Raw genomic sequence first — 7,220 nt, 5'->3', positions numbered from 1 at the left:
AATAAGTAAACATCGGTTTGGTATGTATAAATTACGAGGAAAAAAATTGCTACAATAAGTGCCATTCCCTATCATGTATCACCTGGAATTTTCTGTCCATTAACAATCTGAAATATATTGAGTTTCTCTTCTTGCAGGTTAAATACATTTGTGCTCAAGAGAGTCTCCAATGGAGACATCTGGCTCTTCCTGCTGTCATAGTAATGTCAAAGGCCTGCTGAAAATAGAAATTTGGAAAAGCCATAGACTAGTTAAAAATCTGAACTGATAATTCTCACCATCTGCGGATTTGTTTATGCGAACAGCGTGTCTGCTGGACACTACAGTGATTTTGGAGATGCCACTGTGTTCAGATTGAAACTCGATGCAGCAAGAGATGAGGTGTGTTTGCCAAAGAAGGAATCTTGCTCAGTCTCACTAATAAAAAACAAACATCGTCTCGAATATTAACAGAGTGGAAGCCTCAAATTGACAGGAAATTAAAGAAACGGTAATATCATTTCTAACCATTCATTCCCTTGGCTGACCTGAGTTGCCAAAATGAATTACTCGCCTGGCAACATGCATCATTCCTGGAGCCTGCCTCCAAATGTTAGCACATTGAGCCAAACAGGCATTCACTTATTGAAAAGAAATGACTGTGATGATCATTTCGCATCATTTCCACAGAAACATTGATATTAAATCTCAAAAGTGTATTAATGCTGCAACTGTTTTTATTGGCAGCATAATCATACTACGATGTGTGAATGCTACATGGTAAGTTTAAATACTCATGTGTGTCCATGCAATACAGCCACAGTGAGAGCATCTCACACTGTGTTAAAGCCTGATATTCAAAAAGCAAAAACCAAAGAAAACTAAGAACATCCCCAGGTTATTACACTTCTACCTTTCTGGTAATATCACTCAAAAGACATCAGTGAATAATAACGCTATCGCCTCTCGATCTTTGTTGTTCTGAGGTTGCAACAGCCCTGCAAAAAATAATGTCAAGAACATTTTTGTAGACTAACGTAGACTAACGTTTGTAGACTAATGTGAAGCTGTTCTAGAAAGCAGGTTATGTTAAAACTGTCAGTATGTTAACCTTGTGTTGATGGAAATGCAAGGTTTTTTGTTGCAGAAAGTAAGGTCAATCTAACCCTGAATCTGTTACCATGGTAACTGAGCCATGAAGTGAAGCTACTCGCAGATGATGTGTATATTACATGTGTATATAATGTATATACTAATCAGGATATTGGGTGAGAGGACATATACTGTATGTGTTACAACATACTTTATTGGAGATTGAAATGACTAAATGTAGAAATAGTCACTTAATATTTAGTTTGTATATCAACCAGTGTGAAATGGAAATAAAAGATGAACAATCGTGGTCTAGTACAATATCTTACCGTTCTTAAAGATGTTTTTAGTCTTCATATTCAGTTGCTTACACGTGTGTTTTACGTCAGTGGGATTACCACCAATGTTTTACCCCACATGCTAAAGTTTTATACCTCTTCACATTCCTCTTACGTTTGAATAAGAACCTCTTGCTCTATTTTTATTATTTTAGTTACCAGCCCTGGGACTTAAACCCAGGTTCTCCAGGCCCAAGCCCACCTCTGATGATGATGATGGCTTTTTATTGTGGTTCCTAACTCTGGATAAAGATACTCAGACTTGTTTAAACCAACTTAAAGCAGCTGTTCACTCCACTTTGAACCTTAATGCTTAATAAGGCTTCTTTATTACAATCAGCCAGGGTTGAACGTGGGCTTTTGGGGGAGCCTTAAGTTTTGGCATGCACCATGATTTCCCAAGTCACTTGTACATAAGTGCACAGCAGCGTGGTCATAAACAGGGTTACTGCTGAAAACATTCGGCTTCTACTGTTTGGAGCCGTTACAATCAGAAGCATCTCATATAGGGATGATAACAATATCATAAAACTATGCATGTTGTCTAACATTTGACTTAACATACACATGCCTTGAAGAACAATAAAATGTTTGAATAAAATAGCTGAACAATAATTAACTAACTTAAACTAACCACATGGTCAAATGAAGCAGCTGTCTGGGGGTTGCAGCCTTCTTTGTTTTTCACTGTCCTTCTGTTAAATGTCATTATCACAAAGGCCTGGGCTGTTCAACTGTTTTTATTACAGTTATCCACAGCAACAAACTTGCTACTGACACATTCAATAACACACCACAAATGAGCGGCATGGGTGACCATGTAAATCCAATAATTAGAGGACAGTGGCATCACACATGCATGGCTACAGAAAGAGTTCATGCACCATTGTCTCACATAGTAGACTTTTAAAGTTCACACACTTCTGTAGTGTTGTTTTAAAGCATCTACAATGGTTTCATTTTAATTTCACAAGTGTTATTTATTTATTTATGAGTCAGCAAATGAGCATCCATATTTTCCCCATGTTAAGACTTTCTTTATATATATAATCACAACTTCATAGTTAGTCAATAAAAACAAAGGTAATGACGGTTCTAGATAGGGTCACCTCCACAACCAGCCAGCAGGTAATAAAGTTTAAATCATTAAATTAGAGCAACCTATGCTTTAGGCCTTAGACAATGGTGGTAGAACCAATGAGAAGACATATTTTCTAATTGTCAAGTAGCTCAGATGAGGCATGAAATTCTAGATTAGACAATGAATCCTGAATTTACTGTATTTCACACAAATATAAGAGAACTGGCCAAAGATGTGCAAATCTGTAAGCTCAAACATTTCAAACTTTCTTATTCATGGAAGATAGAAGATGAAAATACCAACACTTTCCCCGAAAGGAATTCAACATCTATCATTCCCCTCTTTCTGCTGTTTCTCCCAAGCTTGTGAAGAAAAGCCTTTTTAAGTGGTAATTCTGTTGAGCTTAGACCCTGTTTAGCATCAAGATATCTATCAGTGATGACTCTCCACAGGTTTCCAACAGAAGATAAGCTTGACCATTTTGAGGTCAAGACAACTGGCTACAATATACAAACCCAGATCTCTGTCCCCTTCCTCCCACATACAAAGAGCCACAAAAGAATATATCTCCCTTTTGTAATTTACATCTGGGAAGTCAGAAAGTGTCACATCTGGCATGAAATATTGGTCAAAGTAATTTATAGTAAAAGTTCTAAAACCCTATTAAACCACACAATAAATATCATGAAATTGATATGATGACAAATCTGGTTTCTCTCAGACTTCAGAAGCCAATAAAGGCCCCAGAAAATTCCTTCAGAAACCAAGAATTTGCTGCTTAACGAAGCAACAGCGCCACCCACAGGAGAAGTTAGAACCCCTCTTAAAATAGTCCTGAAGAAAAATGAGATTTTTGTTGTTTGAATTGGCTCATCATCATTTGTCTGTATGTTAATGTCATGCCACTTTTGTCTTAATCACCTGAAGTTAGGTGAAATGAGTTCTTCTCCAAGGCCTAATATTCATCCACATTGTGATGCTATTATAAAGGTTTTTTTGTTCTAATCTGAAATGTAAAATGCTTTAACAGTTGTACATAAGAAGAAATGTATTGAAAATGATCTGGGGGTAAGTTCTTTATTTCACCTGGATAAATGAAATGCAGTGTTTGTGTAATGCTGACACCTCCCTCTCCCCCCCCCCTGCTTCACACAACTGAAGAAGCCTCTGATTGGCTGAGCTGGTCTCTTTGAAATCACTGTACTCTGAAGTGCTCTTGGGTCAGTTCTCGTCATATACTTATCTCTGTCCAGTTCCTTCTTGTCTTGTCCAAAGCCTTTGCCATTTTAATGTTGTCATCTCCTGTGAGTCTTAGCCGTTTCACATTTTTCTTTGTGTCAAGTTTGCGCCTAATTTTGTTCAAGTCAGACCACAAGCCACATCTTTCTTTTGAATAGGATAAATTAAGAACTCCAAAACATTAGATTTCATCTTCTTTTTCTTTCTTTGTTATTTTTTTTTTTTTTTAAGTTTCCTTAAATTTCACTTTCTGAATAGTGTGGTGTTTAACTACCATTGAAATATATTCCTAATAAGTTTCCAAACTACCTTCAGTGTATTTACCCTTCTTCTCTGTATTCAGTATTTTATCAATTTAATTCAAGTTATCAAACTATTTCCAAATTAGGCTACATAATTTCTGCTGATTTGATGCTTTATTATATATTTTCATAATGTAATTCATGATAATCTGCATATCTTCCCCACATATGTCAATAAACCCTGATTTTCTATAACGTGTATGTGATTCTTTTTTTTTTTTTTTTACAGCGTTCTCATAAAACAAGCACGGGCGCACGGCCTTTGGATAGACTGATAGCCCAAGCTTTAATAACTATTCACAAGATTAATAAGGCTGACATCCTTCATTGGGCCGAAGGTGGTGCTCTCGAGGTCTTAATCAATAAATTATTAGCATTTACACTATTATTACTATACTTATTAAGGGGCATTTTAAATATCCATCTTAAATATGATGGGCCTGTGGCCACAAAGGTCATTTATACCTGTATATCCTGTATGGGGAAATTAAATTAGTTGAAATATAAACATCTCTTCTTGCTGAGGCCAGTGGTTGAAGCTGTCTAGACAGACAGCTAAACCAAGATGTGCAGTTCAGCTGTTTTAATTTAAAGCAGCACTACTGAACTTTGGCATATTTTCTCACTTTCTTACCAAGCTAAGATATTAAAGTGAGTCAGAAACACAGAGTTTTAATGTCGGAAATATATGTCTTTTTGCTTCAACATGAGTTAATGATGCACATTTCTATAAGGTTGTGGGGGCTTTTACGTTTGTCTTGGAATGTAACCTCAGCGACACAATTGGAGATAAACATTTCTTTACTGTCTTGTTGTCACAGATGCTAAGGTTTTATAATTGCAATTAATGCAGCAATTCAGCTGCATTCACTTAAATTATGTTAATTTTTCTCCTCTGCACATTGTACTATAAGCTGTGTCCCCAGCTTCTTGACACAAGCATTAAAAGTCAGACTGTCCAGACACTTCACAAATATATATAATAAACTTAAGAAAAGGTTGATATCAGGCAAATTTATCTTTGTTATTGATTTTTTTGGGTCTCATTTGTTAAAAAATAAAAAAGGATTTTTTCCTGGGATTAACAAAGTATTTTTCATTTAATTAATTTTATTTTATTTATTAAATTATGATCATGTGTATTATAAACAACATATCGATATTTCTTTCTTTTAATATCTAGATCATTGTCAGTTTTGGAGTTTGTATGTTGTGCAAACAAAGAGTAAGAATTATTACAAATTAAACAAGCTATAGTGAAAATTAAACATGCAATGACTGAACCGACCCTGCGATGGACTGCTGACCTGTCCAGGGTGTACCCTGCCTCTCACCTGCTAGATGCTGGGATGGCCTCCAGCTTCCCACGACCCCTAATGGATAAAGCGGTATAGATAATGGATGGATGGATGGATGGATGACTGAGACAGAAAGGAAGAAATAAAGCTGGGAATACTTGTCATGTTCCATGGTCTTATTTCTTGTGTTTGGGTTTTGTCTATTTTGTTAGGCATATTTTGATCTTGGTTTATAGTCTGGTGTTGGTCATGTTTAGTTTCTGTTATAATTATGGGTTAGGTTTTAGGGTTTTTGTGGTGTTTTAGTTCTGTCATGATTTTGGTTATATTTCTGGCTTTCGTCATGTTTAGTTTCTGTTTAGATCATGGTTTGGGCTTTTGGTTTTGTCATGTTTAGTTCAGTTTTCCCTCATGTGCTGTCTTTTCTGTCCCTGGCTCATTGGCTCACCTGGTTTGATTTTGATTCACTTCATCTGTTCTCAATTTGTTCCCCTGTGTACACATAACCCATGGTTTCAGTTCTTCCCTGTCAGATCCTGTTGTGTGTGGTTCCTTGTCCTGTGTTTTGGAATTAAACCCTTTTAACTGCACCAGTTCTGATTCTGCCTGTATTTGGGTCCTCACCACCACTGCCACTCATGATGATACTGTAGGAGGGAGTTTCCTACTCCCACTTAATCAGGGCCATTTTATAGGGTCAAATTTCATTCTCTGTACCCTGTTTAGCTCTTGGAGGTGGTTGATGACAGCATTCCAGCACATCCTCCTTAAACTCCAAAAAGACCTTTTTAATGCATCAAAATGAATTTAGTTCTTAACAAAGGTGGAATTATAAATTGCTGCCTTACATTTTAACTTAGTTTATTTTGGCTGATCTGAGGCTGCTTTAAAATTCCAACTCGCCAAAAGATTTCTCTTGTAATGAGATGAAGATAAGTCATATTTTCTTTGCTTACCTGTTTGTTAGTTGCTGATTACAAAGCACATAAAGTTTCATGGGATTTGGTGGTGAAACATCTTTACGTGACCTGACAGGGCTGCAGTATGTTTATTTTTAGGGGTGCTTTTTCCCACCTGACTATGTCAGAAAGAAATTATTTTTGTGGCTGTTCACAGTCAACAAAGTACAGGGAATTTTACAGGTGACTCGTTATTCCAGAAGAGACAGCAGTGCAGTGAAGTATTCTGTGCAAACAGAATATAATCTAAGTTTGAATTTTGTTTTCCATGTAATTGCTTGCCATGGGACAAGTGGGGAGCTGTCTTCAGGGGATCATGGGGCCAATCTGCTTGTTGGTGGATAGGCAAATGAGAAAATTCAACCGGGATTGAAGACAGGGCAGAAAACAGATGGTGCGAATTGTATGACATCTTATTTTATGTAATTATTCTAACTTAGGAAATGTGGAATGAATAAAGAAGACAAAAGAATAATGAAGCCCATTTGTAAGGAAATAAGCCTAATTTTTTTTTTTTTTATAATAAATGCACATTTTCTCACATTTGTTTAGTTTTTTTTCCATTTAAGATTGAAGAAGTATTTGAATTGTGTTACAGCTTATGTAAGTCTGCTGAGCTGTACTTACATAAATGAAGAATGTTTATCAAATCCAAGACTTTGAAGAAAAATTCACCCACTTAGTATCCCAGGTAATGACTGAAAGCCCACTGGAATACTTAAAAAATGAGAAATGAAACAGGGAAGTCTTTTGGAGTGGGCTTGCTCATTAATCTTTCTAAAGATGCTTAAGGCAGGACTTGACACGGTTGTACAATGGATGCCCTCTGGGTTCGTATAAGCACAGAATCTGAAAGCTGGTTGCACGACCGGAGGCGCTGTGTTTGTCTTTGTTTTTCTCCACCAGAATAAAAAAACCAGACCATCTGAAGT

This window comes from Melanotaenia boesemani, chromosome 2 (assembly GCF_017639745.1).
Source record: "Melanotaenia boesemani isolate fMelBoe1 chromosome 2, fMelBoe1.pri, whole genome shotgun sequence".
Taxonomy (NCBI): domain Eukaryota; kingdom Metazoa; phylum Chordata; class Actinopteri; order Atheriniformes; family Melanotaeniidae; genus Melanotaenia; species Melanotaenia boesemani.
Note: the sequence above shows the minus strand (reverse complement) of the source record.